Here is an 18189-nt window from a genome sequence, read left to right as displayed (position 1 = left end):
ATTCTCAGGCCTTTGGTCGTGAACTGTTCTACATCATTGGCTTTCCTGGGTCTCCAGCTTGCAGATGGGAGGCTGTGGGACTTCACAGCCTCCATAATCACATAAGTTAGTTCCTTAAAATACAACACTTAAATATAAATATAAATGTAAGTATAAATGAAATTACATATAATAATGTATTTAATAATATTATATAATATATAGAACCTATTGGTTCTGTTTCTCTGGAGAATTCTAATACAGTCATATTTAATAATTCAGTGAAAGTCCTATCCCCTCTCTTAAAATATGAACATCATGGATATGCATCATTCCAACCAATTTCATGATTTGATAGACTACTGGAAACCTAATCATGGCACATGAATTCCAGTTTTAGAATTCTGGCACTGTGTACCTAGAGGGCTTAAACTGTAAAATAGTAAGTTTAAATAGCTTTGGTAACTTGCTTCTTGTAAGGCAGGGAAAGTCCTGAATACATTTTTATCAAGTTGAAAAATTTAAAGGAGATGTTATTAACTCATTGCATTGATATAAAATATTTCCATCAGAGAATTCAAGGACATGATGAATTTAGATTTTTTTAATTCTACTCATTTTGATTTTCTCTTTTGGAAGGCAACCCTGAAATATTATATTATTTTGTTTTGTTTTGCAATAATTACCCTATATGAATGAGTGATCACTGTGCACTTTAACCTCAGGATAGCAGGCACTTGGACACTGCTGCAGAGAATTAGTCATAACACTCTGTTAAGAGTTTATTATTCCATTCTTAAATCCCACCACAAGTATAATAAATAGGTTCCTAATGTCATTGGCCATTCCCATAGACATTATTTTACTTAGTTCATTTTAATTAAATGCTAATCATATGGGAGGCACTGTGTTTGGAGCTCAGAAATAACTAGACAAGGATATATATACTAAGTTCTAGAAGAAATATAGACATTTACACCCTCACATTAAACACAAACTCAGATTTTAGTACCCATTCATTTGACTAGTAGTTATTAAACATTTTTTGCCTTTTCAAGAACCCACTCCTAGTCAACACTCTCCAGCTTTCTTTGATCTAAGCAGACTGGATTCCCCTTTGTAGAGGTAATCTTGTACTTTGAGAACAGTATTTTTTTTTTTTTTTAGACTTTATATATTTAGAGCCATTTTAAGTTCACAACAAAATTGAGAAGAAGGTATGGAGATATCCCACATACTCCCTGTCCTCACACATGCATAGCCTCCTTCCCCACCAGTGTGTATATTTGTTACGAACGAGAATTTAGATTGATACATCATAGTTACCTACCAACGATGAATTTAGATTGATACATCATAGTTACCTGAAGTCCATAGTTTACTTTAGGGTTCACTTTTGGGTTTGTACAAATCCCTAATGACATATATTAATCATTATGATATCATATGGAGTATTTCTACTTCCTTGAAACGCTGACGTGCTCTCCCTATTCATTTCTCTCTCATCCCTTTCACCCATAGCCAACCACTGATCTTTTTATTGTCTCCAAAGTTTTGCCTTTTCTAGAATGTGATAAGTATGCACCATTTTTAGTTTGGCTTCTTGCACTTAGTAATAACCATTTTAGTTTCCTCTATGTCTTTTCATGGCTTGATAACTCCTTTTTAGTGTTGATGAATAATATTCCATTCTCTGAAGGTACCAAAATTTCCTTATCTATTCATCTACTGAGGGACAACTTGCTTGCTTCCAAGTTTTGGCAATCATAAATAAAGTTGCTGTAAATATCTGTGTGTAGGTTTTTGTGTGGGCATACATTTTCAACTCTTTTGAACAAATAACAAGGAGCATGATTGCTGGGTACCATGATAAGGATATGTTTAGTTTTATAAGAAACTGCCAACTGTTTCCCAAAGTTGCTGTCCCATTTTCCATTCCTACCAGCAAGGAATGAGAGTTCCTATTGCTCCATATCCTTGCCAGGATTTGGTGTTGTCAGTGTTCCAGATTCTGATTAGGTTTGTAGTGGCATCCCATTGTTGTTTTAATGATGTAATGCTATGGGCACCTTTTCGTATGCTTATTTGTCATCTGTATATCTTCTTTAGTGAGGTGTTTGTTAAAGTCCTTGGCCCATTTTTTAAATGGGCTTTTTCTTTCTTATAGTTGAGTTTTAAGAGTTGTTTATTTTTAAATTTTTTTTAAAGATTTTATTTATTTATTTGACAGAGAGAGACACAGTGAGAGAGGGAACACAAGCAGGGGGAGTGGGAGAGGGAGAAGCAGGCTTCCCGCTGAGCAGGGAGTTCGATGCGGGGCTCGATCCCAGGACCCCGGGAACATGACCTGAGCCAAAGGCAGACGCTTAACGACTGAGCCACCCAGGCACTCCAGGAGCTGTTTATTTTGGATGAAAGTCCATTATAAGATATTTCTTTTGCAAATATTTTCTCTCAGTCTGTAGCTTATCCTCTAATTCTCTTGACATTGTTTTTTCACAGAACAGAAGTTTTTAGTATTAATGAAGTCCAGCTTATCAATTCTTTTCTTTCATGGATCATGTCTTTGGTGTTGTATCTAAAAAAGCATCACCATACCCAAAGTCATCATTGTTTTGCCTATATTATCTTCTAGGAGGTTATAATTTTGTGTTTTAACATTTCGGTCTGATCTATTTTGAGTTAATTTTTATGAAGAGTGTACGGTCTGGGTCTAGATTCACTTTTTTTTGGCATGCGGATATCCAGTTGTTCCAGCACCATTTGTTGAATAGACTCTCTGTACTTCACTGTATGGACTTTGCTTCTTTGTCAAAGATCTGTTGATTGTATTCGTGTGGGTCTATTTCTGGACTCTGTGTTCTGTTCCATTAATCTGTCTATTACTTTGCTAATACCACACTTTCATAAATACTGTAGCCTCTATAGTAAGTCTTGATGTCAGGTACTTTTTGCTTCCTACTTTGTTCTTCTTAATATTGTTTGGTGTTTTTTGAGTCTTGGCCTTGCCATATAAACTATAGAATCAGCTTTTTAATATCCAAAAAATAACTTGCTGAGATTTTTTATTGGGATAGCACTGAATCTCTAAATCAAGTTGGAAACAACTGACACAATGATAGTATTGAGTCTTCCTATCCATGAATACCGACTCTCTCTCCATTTATTTAGTTCTTTGTTTCTTTCATCAGTTTTCTAATTTTCCTCATATGAATCTTATATGTATTTTGTTAGATTTATACCTAAGTATTTTATTTTTGAAGTAATTGATATTGTGTTTTTAATTTCAAATTCTACTTGTTTATTTTTAGTATATAGGAAGGCAATTGACTTTTGTATATTAACCTTGTATCTTGCAGTTTTGTTATAATTGCTTATTAGTTCCAGGAGGTTTTTTTGTTTTGTTTTGTTTTTGGTTCTTTCAGATTTTCTAAGGAGATGATCATGCCATATGTGAACAAAGACATGTTTATATCTCCCTCCCCAATATGTATGTCTTTTTATTTCTTTTTCTTGCCTTGCTGCATTAGAAAAGACTTCCAGTACAATGTTAAAAAAGAGTAGTGAGGAAGGACATCATTGCCTTTTATCTGGTCTTCGTGGGGAAGCTTCAAGTTTCTCAGTATTAAGTATGATTTTATCTGTGGGATTTTTTTTAGACATTCTCTATCAAGGTGAGGAAATTCCCCTCTATTCCTAGTTTACTGAGAGTTTGTATCACTAATGGAGGTTGGGAGAACAATCATTTTAATAGAAGAATAGAAACAGGGCCATTTGAAAATACAAAAAGATTTGTCTCTACATAAATGGATTGGTGACAGTTCCTCACCCACAGAGAGCATACTAAACACATTAAACAATAGGATTAGAACATAAGTAATGGGATTTTTAAGGCTTTCAAACTCTAAAGGACAATTTCAAAGGTTTGAAGGAAAGACAGATGTATACTACCAGTGTGAGATGAAGTTTTTTCTCTTTTTCTCCCTCCCTCTCTTTTTTCTCTTCTAATCCCACACCTTCCCCCCAATATACACTATTTCTATGGAGGAAGGCTACTGAGGGAACTATCAAAGACAAGAATAGAATTTGACTATGTGTTTAAAGAGTAAGAGATGCTTTATGTGTGAAAAGGAAGAAGCTAAAAGTTCTGACTTTTCCATGCCATTTCTTTTTAGGATTTGTTTTTTTTTTTCTACTGGATGCCGAGTAGTGATTATCTAAGTGTCCACTACCTTCTCCTTTTGCTGCAGAAGCTGGAAAAGTATAATCATCTATTTTAACAGCTAGGATTCTGAGTGCAAATTTGATTTCACCAATTATATGTATTCAAGTGAGATTTGAAAATAGAATAGGAGTTATGTTGCTGCTCTTTTGATTATTTTCTCCTCATCGTGGGAGTGGTGAATATATAGTTTACCTCCCACAGGCCTGCCTGGTGGAGGCAGAAGTTATGTGTGCATCTCTCTGTGGTTCAAAACCTCACCAGCGTTCCATAGAGGAGCTTGGGAAGTGAGCAAAATCTCAGTCGTAAGCTGGCATTGAGCTGAATATATGTTTCTTCTTCAAGTACTGAGTGGAGCCTATTGCAGTTATACCAGGAAGCTGAGCAAAGCGTATTTGATTTGATGTAGGGATTCCACACACTTCCCTCTTCTCTTTCTACCCCAGAAAAACATCTTCCTCTTCTGTGCTACTACTTTTCTCATACATGTTGTTTTACTTCTTTATATAGATGGATGGCTAACAGACTAGACTCTGAGCTCCCTGAGGGCTTAGGTCAAGATTTTTTTATATATTTGTGTCCATGGTACTGTGCTGGTCACATCATGGAATTCACAAATAATTTTTGAGTGAGTGAATAAGTGAATTAATGAACAATATGCATGAAAGTTTTTGGATTAGACCGTTCTTCAAACTACCTGCAGTTCTACCTCCAAAATAAGTATTATATTTTTTGTCATTTCTAAAACAGTGTAAGTCTTCAAATCCTCTAGGGGTGGTAAGAAAAGTGTTTTAAAATAGATATCACAGTATAAATACTTAGCCAACCTGAAGAGCAATAAGAAATGTAGAATTTTCTTCAGCTCATATCTATTAATTTGTTAAGGGGTTCTGTCAAAGTGTGGGTCACTACCAGAATGGAGGTGTAAGCCTTGGAAATGTAGACTCCTGGTTAGTTTTTAGTTCTGGACTTGTGCATTTTTACCTTCCTGCAGGAATTTTATTTACTTTTTGACTATTTAACACAACACTTATTCCCATGGTCTAAATTCACTTATGTTCACATTTCTTATTTTCAAAGGTGATTTAAATTCAGAACCAAAGGTTGAATAGGCCAACGGGTTGCACATTCATGTGACTCGTCACTACTTTCTTGTTTATGACATCTTCCCCTTCACAGACTTATGAACCTGAACTTATACAGGCTATAGCATAAAAGCTGAATTAATATTAAGTGTTTGATCTCTGCATGTCTCATTTTGTGGCTCAAGAGACTGAAGCAGTTAAGCTATATATTCTGCATAGAGGCCAGAAAGCATAACGCCTTCAAAGGAATATACATACATATAATGTGTACTCCTTCTCTAAAAGCGTTCTATATTCCATGAGAGCAACCCCATCATTTTTCAAATTGGAAAATAGCTCAGGGCTTAATGATTGCTGCTTGAACAAGCAATATAAATTCATTTCATACTCTACTTTTTTGGCATCTTTCCTAGAGGACAACAGGAAAACTTAGATATATGGGTTATATCATGTCAGTTTTGTTTTATTATTTATTTTTTCCTACCAAGTATGACCTATGTTTCTTCAGTTCAAACAAGGCTGGACATGAAGGTCATATTATTGATAAGAAGAAACTGTCTCTGCTTCTATTCGTAATTGCAAATCAAAAGAAATCCAGAAACTCTAAGTTGCTCTGAACCACTTTCAGGAGATCTCAGGGACATTCTCACACTTACTCTCCAACACTGTCCTCTTATATGTTTATATATGCTGTTTAAAATGACCTGAAGTAACTACCCTGAAGTGGGTAGTTCATATTCTCCTCTTCATGTGTTGCATGTTTTAAAAAGCATATTTCAGTAACAGAGAAAAAGACAGATTTTAAAAATCTCTGTGTACAAGGTTTTAAGTGAATTCCTGGGGATAGATAAGACCTTAGGCCAGATGTTTTATAACCATCTCTCTGTTGATCATTTGCTTTTGGACAAAGCATGAAGATCCTGAGCTCTTCCCTCGCCTTTTTTTTTTTTTTTTAAAGATTTTATTTATTTGACAGAGACACAGCGAGAGAGGGAACACAAGCAGGGGGAGTGGGAGAGGGAGAAGCAGGCTTCCCGTGGAGCAGGGAGCCCGATGCGGGGCTTGATCCCAGGACCCTGGGACCATGACCTGAGCTGAAGGCAGATGCTTAACGACTGAGCCACCCAGGTGCCCCTCTTTTCCCCTTTTGGTAAAAATATTATGGTTCCTTCTACAAATGGATAGCTGGAGAGCCTGCTTCAAGGGCATCCCAACATGGGGTGAGTTTTCTGTGAGGTTGTAGCTGATCCCAAGCTAGGGTGCCTCCATTTCATTTGAGAATGCATTCATAAATTACTGATGTAAAAAATAACCCTTTTTCTGCCCACATAACTGTTGGCAATTTCTGTCTAATTCACTAGAATACTAATAAAAAAAATCCTGATATACATAATATGTTCATTTTATTATCCTTAAGGTTGTATTTACTCACATAATGATTGTGTAGTTAGATGACTTTTTTAGTCTTCATAAATCTAGCTCACCCGAAGATCTTTTTCCCTTTCATATGCTAAAAAATAACTCTTTATTGTGGGTTCAAGAAATTCAGCTATGTTTAAGGAGGTGTAAATGGATATTAACAGTCTATGTGCTACACAACTTTAGGTCAATAAGTACAATGCACATGAAAAAGTGCATTTTTTTTGAGATTAATAAGACTCTGGGGCTTAATAGAGATATACTATAGTTATTACACTATCTGAGTAGAACAGAGTTGCTTTCCATCTGAAATTCTTACATCAGTGTAGAGCTTTTTAATGGCTAGATGATTTGGTAGGTAAAATACTCTGCCTTCTCTAAGGGAGGGCTACTTGCTTCTAACTAGGAAGTAAAGTTCAAAGTCACAAGATGCCTTGCCTTAATTATGGAAAGAATGCTTGAACATATTTTCTATCATGAATTAAATGTTTATTGATTTTCTCATTTTAACTCAGATGCTAACTGTGTTTAAAAGTACTTTTTCCCTGCATATGTGGAAGCCTCCAACTTACATTTTATTCGTGGATCTACTAGGAATCTGGCTGCATGTTATTGGGCCCAGAGCATGGAGCGTTTGAGCTAGATGCAATCTTAGTGGTTATTTCACTTAATCTCATCATTTTACAGCTCAAGAAATTGATGCTGAGATGGAATATGATATATCCTCAAAGTTACACAGTGAGATTTGTAGCAAAACTTAAATTTGAACTCAGATCAACAATGTCCCGATCATCCATACACTTTTTTGTGTCGTTTTCTACCCAAAGTGATGCAAGTACGTCAGGTCATATACATAAATGAATGATGGTGAGTAAGTTATTTTTGTTAGAATTTACTCAAAGCTACTCTATTGGAATTTTTACTTCTATTCTTACAGTTTTAGAATATGGGCACAGTTGAATAGTTTAAGATGTGGGCACAGTTGGAACCCATGATTTGTTGTCAGAACTGTACAACTTGAGCAAAAAAAAAATAGGTACATAAAATTGTATCCTTTTTGTATGAATGAAAAGTGACAGAACAAGGAAACATAGGAAAGAGGAGGAAAAGAGGAAAAGTGTGATTTGTGCCCAAGGATTTGGGGAACCAGTTTTGTTTGCAGGATTGTTAAAACTTTACACATAAAACTTAAAAACATTTACTAATTCATTAAGTCTGTTTTTATATTTCCTTCTCTTCAAGCACTTTTTATACTTTCTTAGAGGTAGTCTTCAGAATGGAGCAGTTGAGTGGAAAATGATGACATAGCCCCAAATGGAAAGGAAAATGCCATCGCATGTTTTTATAACGTGGGACAATATGGTACTTACGGAAAAATTGCAGAATATGTGAACCCTAAGTATTTCCTGCTTCAGGTTAATCAATTCGTTATTTCTGCATACAAAAATAAATTACTCAACTCGTTCTTTGCCCTCTGGCTTTATTTTGATTTCTACCGATTTTTTTTTTTCCTTTTCCCGCAACAATTTTGCTTCAGTGCCTTTTGCTGTAGGAGATGCTAATCAAATGTATGGGGTATTTTATGTGATTAGCAGGAAAGACAATTATCTGCCTAGAAATAAATGCTGCCATCTTTTGTACGCAAAGAAGACAGTGTACCGACTGTAGGATTTAGTCAATGGCAGAAAACTAAGAGATGAACATAATTCTCCCAACTTAACATGGCCCATTGTCGTCTATTTAATGTAATATTTCTCTGCTCAACTAATGATTATGGTGATGATGCTGGAAAATAAATTTTCAATTTCTGTGTATTCTAGCTGCTAGTTTGAAGGCAGGCTAATGTCACTTGTGATTACAGAATCCCTATTTGAATATTTAGTTACTCTGGTTCTGTTTGCAGCTCTCGCATTGACAGCTGCACATTGAACATCCTGAGACATGTCATTCTTTAGAAATATTTGCTGAAGAGGATTCTTTGGTCAGAAATGCTAAAAGAGGGCACTTCCCATACAAGTATGAACTTCAAGTCTTTATCTCACATTGAAATGCACAATGAGTAGAATACATTAAGGAATTCTAAGTTTTTAGACAACTAAATTTGTCAACATATGAATAATTATCTGACTTTGCCAACGATTATTCCATTTTAAACATTTTAATCTTTGTGTTGAGACCTCTGTGTGAAAAGAAGTTCTAAGAAATAAGTATATGGGTTTATTCATCTTTGAGGATTTATTTTCAATCTACAAATGCAAAGAACTAACATCAGGCTATTGCTATTAAATTTTTAGAAATATTACCCAAGTAGTAAGATTTCCTGACCTTGCAGGCTAATAAAATGTTTTAATGTATCAGAATCAGCAGAGCATGTGGGCGGATAAGTCACTGAGCTAATTAGTCATCCCTCTCCCAAGAGCTGTGTATGACTTAGTGGAGTGTGTTTAGCATTACAAGTAAATCAACATTGTTGCAGCAGGGAAGCATCATTTCTGAGTCATTTCCATAACTCTGCCACCTTGACTTTCCAATAAAATCTTCCAAGTTTATGATGCTTACAGCTTGTAAAAAGGGAATGTAGCAGGAAGGAAAATTGATGCCACACATAATCATATGATAACCTTAGTACACTAACTTTAAGAATCAGAATGGATTCCTAAGTAATGAATATGAAGATGTGAATATGTCAGTTCATATACATAAATGAACAAGAGTAAGTAAGTCATTTTTATTAGAATTGACCTACAGCTATTTCACTGGTATTTTTGCTTATTTTTTACCTTTACAGTTTTAAAATGTTGGCACAGTTGAATAGGAAAACAGCAAACTTGATTTATAGCTAGAAGCTGTTGAGGTTGACTTTCAGGCAGGTCCTTGTATAAGAGTAGCAAAGAGAACTCTCGTGGCTCTCTTTGGAATTCTTCCAAGGAGCAGGAAACAAGTGACAATAATAACACATGATTTTAAACTTTTTCTATAATTGTATTTTAGTGTCTAATTGTTACGTATGAATTTTTACTTACTTATTCTACATTTTACTCACCCCCAGAGTAAGTAAACCCATGCAGGCCAGACAATTTTAATTTTACAAATGGAAAATGAGATACAGAGAGCCAAAGTCTATTGCTAAAAATTATGCATTTGAAAGTGACAAAACCCGATATACTTAATACATGAAAACAATGAAAAAGGGATCGACAGATTGCAATAAGGAGAGGAGAAAGAAGCAGCTCCCCGTGATCAACACCTTCTGTCACTGTCTCTCCCTCTCCTCAATTATTTTTGTCCTTTCATCTTTAAATAAGGCATACCTCTCTGATCCTAGGCCTCATTTCCTTGACTATTTTCTCCCACCATTCTGTTCATTCTTTCTCTTCAATTCCAACACCTGAAAAGAACAAACAACCATCCGTTTCTTACCAACAATTCCCTTTGAAAACATTTGCAATCTGGCTCCTGCCTCTTACCACACAGAAATTGCTCTCCTGATGGTCACCAATGTTCATCCTTTACTACAATATTTGGTTCTCCGTAATTCTTCATCCCTCCTTGAGCTCTCTGCAATATTTAGAACTCCTGAAAATTTGCTGACTTAAGCTCTTTCCCCTCTCTGGAGTTAATTGACGCTGCAGGCACCTGGATAAAAGAGCATTTCTCAGACCCCACTTCTGCCTCCTCTTTTTCCAGGTCTTTAAACAATGCTTTGTTTGAGTTTCTTTCTTCAGATGTCTTTCCTGTTTGTGGATCTCAGGTATTCCTATGAACTCAAATATTACCTTCCTGGGTTCTTCCAAATTTCCTTCCTTAACTTTACTTTGCCCCTGAGCAACTGACCCATATTTCCAATGACCTGTTAGACATTTTCATATAAACTCAGTTTAATGAAAGCTAGACTTATTATCTCATCTTTAAGACCATCTCAGTTATCATTCCACCATGCACCTAATCCCCTAGATCAAAACCAAAACATGGGGCGCCTGGGTGGCTCAGTTGGTTAAGCGACTGCCTTCGGCTCAGGTCATGATCCTGGAGTCCCGGGATCGAGTCCCACATCGGGCTTCCTGCTCAGCAGGGAGTCTGCTTCTCCCTCTGACCCTCTTCCCTCTCGTGCTTTCTATCTCTCATTCTCTCTCTCTCTCTGAAATAAATAAAATCTTAAAAAAAAAACCAAAACAAAACAAAAATTAAACAAAAACAAGAAAACAAACTTGACATGAATCACTTTTTCAATCTAAGCTTTCCTTATTTCCTTTAGATTTTATTTCCACTCTGACTCTCATCTGGTTTTTTATTCTATTTTCACAATTTCTTCTCTATGTCATTTCTAATATTCACAGTAATGAACTTCGGTGTTGCCTCAGTTTTTTAACTATAAAAAGGGATATGTGTTAGTATAGTATATTTTATCTCTGTTATGAAATGAAATAACTTGATACACAAAGAACATGTAAGTCAGAGCCTGGCACAGAGCAATTACTTAATACATGTTAGCTTTTACTGCCACTTCTAGTGTTATTACCACTACAACCCAGACCACCTACATAATTTGTGGAGCCCATTGAAAAATGAAAGTGGGGTCCTTTGTTCAATAAGCAGGAAAAAAAAATGTTTAAATCAGTTTGTATCACTTGTTCTGTTTTTAAGCACATTTCCGAGGTCAGTTTCTGTTCTATAGAGTGATGAAGTTAGTGTCAAAGAGAAATTCACCAGACACTGGTTAAAATTTGCAAGACAGATTTTATCAGACTAGTGCAGTAGGGGAAATACTTCAGTGTAAACGGTTCAACTCCTCCAAACAAAAGATAGGAGGTTTTTAGAATGCAAGAGTGTGCTAAAGGAAAAGTACTGAAGGGCTTAATTTGTCAATATGACTAAGCCATTCAGTTTGTTAATTGTCACTTATTTGGGGGACAAAAACTTTTTATATCTTTAGAACAGGATATAGTTTTGCAAACTGGAGAAGGTGCCCACCAAAGTTAGGTTTACTTTCCCATAGGAACTGAGAGACAGGAGAGCCATCTCCCTGGATGTTTGCATTTTAAAGAGATAGACGGCCCCCAGTTACTTGAGACATTTTTGGCTAGTAGAAGGTTTATATCTCAATGGGGGAATGAAAGGATTTATAATTACAAGGTTTTTTGTTTGTTTGTTTTGTTTTGTTTTTTTTAATTGTAACTGCTCTAAGGAAATAGAGAGGTCAGGGGCTTATAGTCAGGTTCTGACTGAACCAAACTAAATCCTTTGGTCAGCTGTGTTAGTGATTTCCAGAGAAACAGAATCGAATGGGATACACACTCACTCACTCACTCACTCACTCACATATATATGATTTATTATAAGCAATTGACTCACATGATTATAGAGACTGAGAAGTCCCAAGATCTGCAGTCTGCAAGCTGGAGACCCAGGAAGGTCAGTGGTGTAGTTCCAGTCTGAATCCCAAGGCCTGAGACCAAGAAAATCAATGGTTTAAGTTGTAGCCTGAAAGCCAGCTCAAGATCCAAAAGGAGCTAAAATGTTTCCCTTTGAGTTTGACCTCATGAACAGACCACAATGTTCCAGACCAAGGCAGTGAGGCAGGAGGAATTCCTTCTAATTCTAGGGAGGCTGAGTGAGCTTTTTGTTCTGTTCATGCCTTCACATGAGGACCCCCCCACATTAGGAAGAGCAATTTTCTCTACTCAGTCAAAAGCTAATTTCATCCTAAAACACCCTCTCACCCAGAGTCATGCTTCAATGAACACCCGGGTACCCCATGGCTCAGTCAAATTGCCTCATGAAATTAAACATTAAAACAGTGTTGACCTTTCTCAAGTACACATTTTAAGGGGGTGGTGGTGGCTGTGGTTGCCCTAGGACGTGGTCTTGGGCCAATAGAAGGTATGTTAGAGTTTGGCTAATTCCCTTAGCATGGGGATTGTTGGACAATGTCATTTGTGCCAAGAGTTTTAGAGTTCTTAGAGGTCAAGTGGCATTATTATTACATAATCTCTCGTAGGAAAGTTTCATGAGACTTAATTGCAGTATTTTAAGACACTTTAGGATTCTAAGAAAATTTTAAATTTTTAAAAAAGATTTTATTCATTTACTTATTTGAGAGAGAGTGGGAGTGAGGGAGCACAAGCTGGGGGAGTGGCAGAGGGAGAGGGAGAAGCAGGCTCCCCACTGAGTAGGTACCCCAGGATCCTAGGATCATGACCTGAGCCAAAAGCAGATGCTTAACCAAGCCACCCAGGTGCCCCAGGATTCTAAGAAAATTTTAAATGAATTGTTGTGATAAAGATAGTAAGATAAAAATAATTATATTGATTAATATACCCATTGTAGAATTGTGAGTTTTGGAGGTGAACTAGTTTCTGTGTTTTGAAGGGCTATAGATAGAGCTCATGTTGTTTTTTATATTCCAGTTGCTGTCTCATGATGTCTTTACTCGCACCTTGCCATGCACATGATCTCGGGTACTTTGAAAATATGGGCATGACGAACTCAGTAATATGAGACTGTAATTTCAGAAAACATTCCTCTGGCAAAATAAATAGAGCCAGTTGTATGTCATCTATAGTTTCTCCTTTAAAGATCAATGTTCTTCAATTTACTATTATTACATACCGGGATCTTGGTATAGAATTTTATCACTATAATTAAATGAATAATGAGTATAGTAAATATTTAGTTAGTGTACACATAGCAGCAAGCAGTATGGAAAACAAATTTTCTCTCTTCTTATATGCACACCTCCTAACCAAGAGCCTTTCTTAATTTGAAAGCCCCTTTTTCAAGTGCGAATACTTCTTTCTCTTCTAAATGAATCCTCAGACTTTAGGAAAAATATTTAAGCTATGTATCTGGCATTTATTTCACCCACTGCAGCTTCCTAAGGTATCTGTTGTTGAGGCTTCTAAAACTGTCTTCCATGATAGGAAACAATTAGCCAATACACCCTCCAAGGGAAGTCATCCCCAGTATTTTGTTTTATGTCTTCTCAGATGGTCCAGCCTTCTATATTTTAACTTATATCTGTAGGATCAAGATTATTAATATAGTGGACTATGTTTCTACTTACAAGGGATATTTATTCATGTCATGAAAAATAGACAAATTTCCAGTATTTCAGACATATTTTTAAGTTTTTATTTATTTAACTTTATTTAATTTTTCAACAAATATTTATTGAGTTCCTATTATGAGCTATAAATATATATTGAGTGCCTTCTGGTGGCAGAGAATATGTAAGTCAATGAAAGAGAATATGACCTCATCCACACAGAACTTTTATTTCAGTAAAGGGAGACATAAAGTAGTCAAATAAATCAAACCTATGATGAGTGATAAGAGTTATGAAAAGAAAGCAGGAGGACTGATAGGTAGGGGGTTTGGTTAGGTTACCATTTGTAATAGGTGAACAGGGAAAGTTTCACTCCTAAGGTGACGTTTTGGAAAAGAATTATGAAAAACAATGCAGCAATCTTTAGGAAATCTATGAGAAGAGGATTCTAAGCACACTTATAGCAAGTGTGAGTGTCCCAAAGCAGGAGTAAACTTTGTGTATTGGAGGAATAATAAGGAGGCCAGTGTGACTGGAACAGAGTGAACCATTGAAGAGTGGTAAGAAACGAGCTCTTAAGTAATGGGCGCCAGATCACATAGGACTTTGTGTACCATTATTAGGATATTGCCTTTCACTTTTTTTTTTTTTTTTAAGTATGCTCCATGTCCAGGGTGGAGCCCAACCCGGAGCTTGAACTCATGACCCTGAGATCAAGACCTGAGTTGAGATCAAGAGTTGGATTCTTAACAGACTGAGCCATGCAGGAGCCCCTCTTTTGCTTTGAATATAAAGCTATTTAAGTATTTTGTTCAGACTAGTGACATATACTGCCAACATTTTAGAAAAATTTCCCTTCTGGCTGTGTTGAGAATAGACTAGAGGAGGGTGAATCTGCAAGTATTATAAAGGAATTAGACACCACTGAGATAATGCTGACTTGGACAAGGGTGTTAACTGCAAAGGTAGCTAAGTTACTTGATGTTGGTTTTATTTTGAGGCTAGAACTAATAAGGATGGTGATATACAGACATGTGACAAATAGAAGAGTCAAGAATGAATCTGAGATTTTTCTCCTGGGAAACTGGAAAAATGCAGTTGTCATTTCCTAAGAAGAGTAGAAAAGGCGATATCATATGGCCAACATGTTCTATATTGGACATAGTACTTTTGAAATTTTATTATTAATCTGAATGGAAATGTAGACTAGGTAGTTGGTTACATGAGCTAACAAAATCCTGGCTGGATGCATACTTTTAGAAGTTGTCAGCTTATCAGTGGTATTTAGAACAAAGAGGCTGGGTAAGTCACCAGAAGAGTAGCATAGATAGAAGAAAGAAGAGATCCATGGACTAAACTCTGAGGCCTTCCTAGTGTTTAGAGGTTGAAGGTTAAAGGGGGTCATTGAAAGGATATGACACAGGTTGATCCCCCAGCTGGATCTGGGCAATCGGGACTTCCCCAACCCCTCCCCCGTGCTTGGAATGTGTGTTTCGCTTGCTGTCCTCTTGCTGCAAGATGCCCTGCCCAACGGCACAGTCTTGAGGTAGTAACATGTTGGGACCATCTGAATGGTATATGACTGGGCTGAGTTAAGGCCTCTGTATAAACTTTTAAAATTCTGGCAGGTGGGTGCTGAGATCAATTCATCTTGTGGTCACCCTGGACAAGTCTCCTAAGTAAGTTCCCTTGCTTATCAACCCTGCCACCAACCAATCTGGTGAGGCCTGAATTTTTCTTTGGTCTTTTCCTGCCCTTCGTGTTCGGGACCCCATTTCAGATTTCATCCAAGAAGCTCCTGAGGTTTTGAACCAACAACAAGAGGTTAAGTTGAAAAATATAGTAAAATATATTAATAGTAAAGTAAAATGCAGTTAAATATAGTTTTATGTAGGAAAATGACATCATAAATAGAGAACTCAAGGGAGATTTGTACCAGACGGTTTCTAGAACCTCAGATAGAGCCAAAGCATCTCTGAAAAAAATCTAAGGTAAAATTACTTTAATAACTTTGACAAGGAGTAATTATTGAATAAACTCTGTGTTATCTATTGTAGAGAGGGAATTGCTGTCCTTGTTAAACAGATTTTTTAATTAATAAGGAATTATCACATACACTATACAGGGGGATTACCAATTTTCCAAAGAATTAGAAAACAATAGAATGCATTTAACACTAAATTAAATCAAACACAATTTAATCGTTATGATTCCAAAGTTTGCTAGAAATACTTTACAGAAGCAGTTTAGAATGTGACACAAATACAAATGTATACAAGAGCATGCAGTAGGAAATCAGGTTATTGATTAGATTATTTTGGGTGGGGAGCTAATAAGACTGAAGTTTAGATCATAGAAATATATGAGCATGTTTATTATGTAATACAAAAGGATTAGTTATGAATTAATTAAAACCATTAATTCATCATTCATTCATTCATTCATCCCACATTTATTGAAAGCATGCAGAAAGCTTGGCATTGTATTAACTGAATTGTTTTTAGTAGGAATAATATTTACAAAACTTTCTGTCTTCAGGAAGTAGACAGTGTAGTTTGGGAGGCAGGAAGGTCAGTAACGTAGGATAGAATTTTATGCTTGATGGTATAGAAGTACCATACCCTCAAGAAGATGAGCTACTCAACATAGTCCTAGGTTAGAAAAAAATAAAAGAAGAATTTCTAGGGAAATTCACATGCAACATTTGAAATCCCGGGGTTTCTTGACGTCGTATCTATCCTACATATAACAGCGTATTTAATGGGAAGAGACATAAGTGCCTACAGTTGAGTAAAGAATTAGAGGTGTTGCTTGTTTAGACTACTTGAATATAAAAGAAAAGACAATCCTTTTTGCAAATCCATTGATGATAAATGAAAAGATATTGGGAAACCAGTTTTCACTGAGTTAGTAATGTGAAGAGTAACTCATTTTTTACTTAAAGAGGTAAAGTGTTTACATGCAACTGTGGTTTCTTTATCAATGGCCTCTAGGGATTGAAGTTCAGGTGCAAAATTCATAAGAACTCACAACATGGATTTCATATGTCCGTAAACAAAGATTTGTAGGCAAAAGCATTCAAGTGCTCATTTGTTAATCCATAATCATGACCATATCCATATCATTCAGGGTCCAGTCGGGACATAGAAGTTATGACAGTTTTTGTTGTTGTGAGTTTTTGTTTTTGATCAGGAATATGTAGTATAAAGATTGGCTACTACTTATTGGAGGACTGAAAAGGCAGATAGAAAATACTGAGGCATCAGGGATAGTAGCTACTGGATGATGATTCCTTCCCAAGGCTGGGGCAAAAAAAAGTTGGAAATTATTAATACTTCGGAGATAGAGGAGGGAATCTGCAGAGCTGAAACTCAGTGTCTTCTAATCAGATGTCTGAGGAGGAGTTACTGCTCACTCTGCGAAGTTGACATCTCTCAGAAGGTGTGATGAGGTTGGTTCAGAAATTGTTGGGTAAGTGCAAACTGAAATCAGCTGCTACTACTGAAATGAAATGTCACTGTCAGGGTGAAAAATGGTTGCTGCAGGGATGGAGAGCAGCAAGAAGCCAAAACAGGAACAGGAAACAAACAGGAAGGCGTGAGCCCTTTTTATCCCTCCTAAGTCCTCCAGTCTTTTTCTAGTATCTTCTGTCCATCGGCAAAGACTCAGAGAAGCCAGCACACAGAGCAGAAATAGGATAGGCAAGCCCTAGTCCCAGCATCATAATCCAGAGGTTTGTGCTGAGAGCCCTAACAATAACTGAGACAACAGAAGTTAGACCTCAGATACCCTAGAAGTGAACATCTTTGAACATACTTTTTCTTTTGCTCTATTTTTTTTAAGTTGCAGAATGAAAGTGGCATTTTTATGAAGAATTTCCTTTTGCTCCTATAGAATTGCAAGTTGGTTACTCAGTCAATACATTTACAATTTTAAAACGCTTGGTTTGACAAAAGCTGTAAAATATTGTCAAATAGTGTCTCAACTTGCTTCAGAACACAGAAAACTCAATAAGTGGTTGATTCTGTCTTGAAGTCATTCAATTCTTATTTGCTTTTTTGTTAAAGATTGATATTTAATTTTGTTTCTTGGAATTCACTGTGAAAGTTTTGCCTGAATTAGGGATAGCAGAACATAAAAAACAAAATATGTATCAAAACAATACATCACTTTTGTATTTCTTTCCTTTTTCATGTTACTAAAAAAAGAGAACTTTAATTCTGTAATAGTTTAATTTCAGTCTTATTATGCTTTCATCATTTTCTTAAATATCTATCAACAATTAGCAATGAGAAGAGGTGAAAGAATCTGGTCTTCTGACTACCCCTATAAAAATCTGAAAAGAGCATGAGATTGGCATAGACCTGAGCTAAACTATTGGCATTCTTACAAAAGCTATAGAAATTACTCCATACAGAAATTCACTCAATGGTGAAATA

General features: G+C 36.2%; 1 long non-coding RNA gene across 1 annotated transcript in view; it reads left to right on the top strand.

Annotated features, from left to right (window-relative positions):
- LOC141372444 (uncharacterized) overlaps window positions 1–18189 on the top strand; it is a 36152-nt gene that overhangs the window by 3819 nt on the left and 14144 nt on the right. The gene's annotated exons all lie outside the window — the stretch shown is intronic.

This window comes from Callorhinus ursinus, unplaced genomic scaffold, assembly GCF_003265705.2.
Source record: "Callorhinus ursinus isolate GAN/ISIS: 27379988/994484 unplaced genomic scaffold, GSC_fseal_2.0 scaffold4, whole genome shotgun sequence".
Taxonomy (NCBI): Eukaryota; Metazoa; Chordata; class Mammalia; order Carnivora; family Otariidae; genus Callorhinus; species Callorhinus ursinus.
This window is presented reverse-complemented; position numbering and strand designations above follow the sequence as displayed.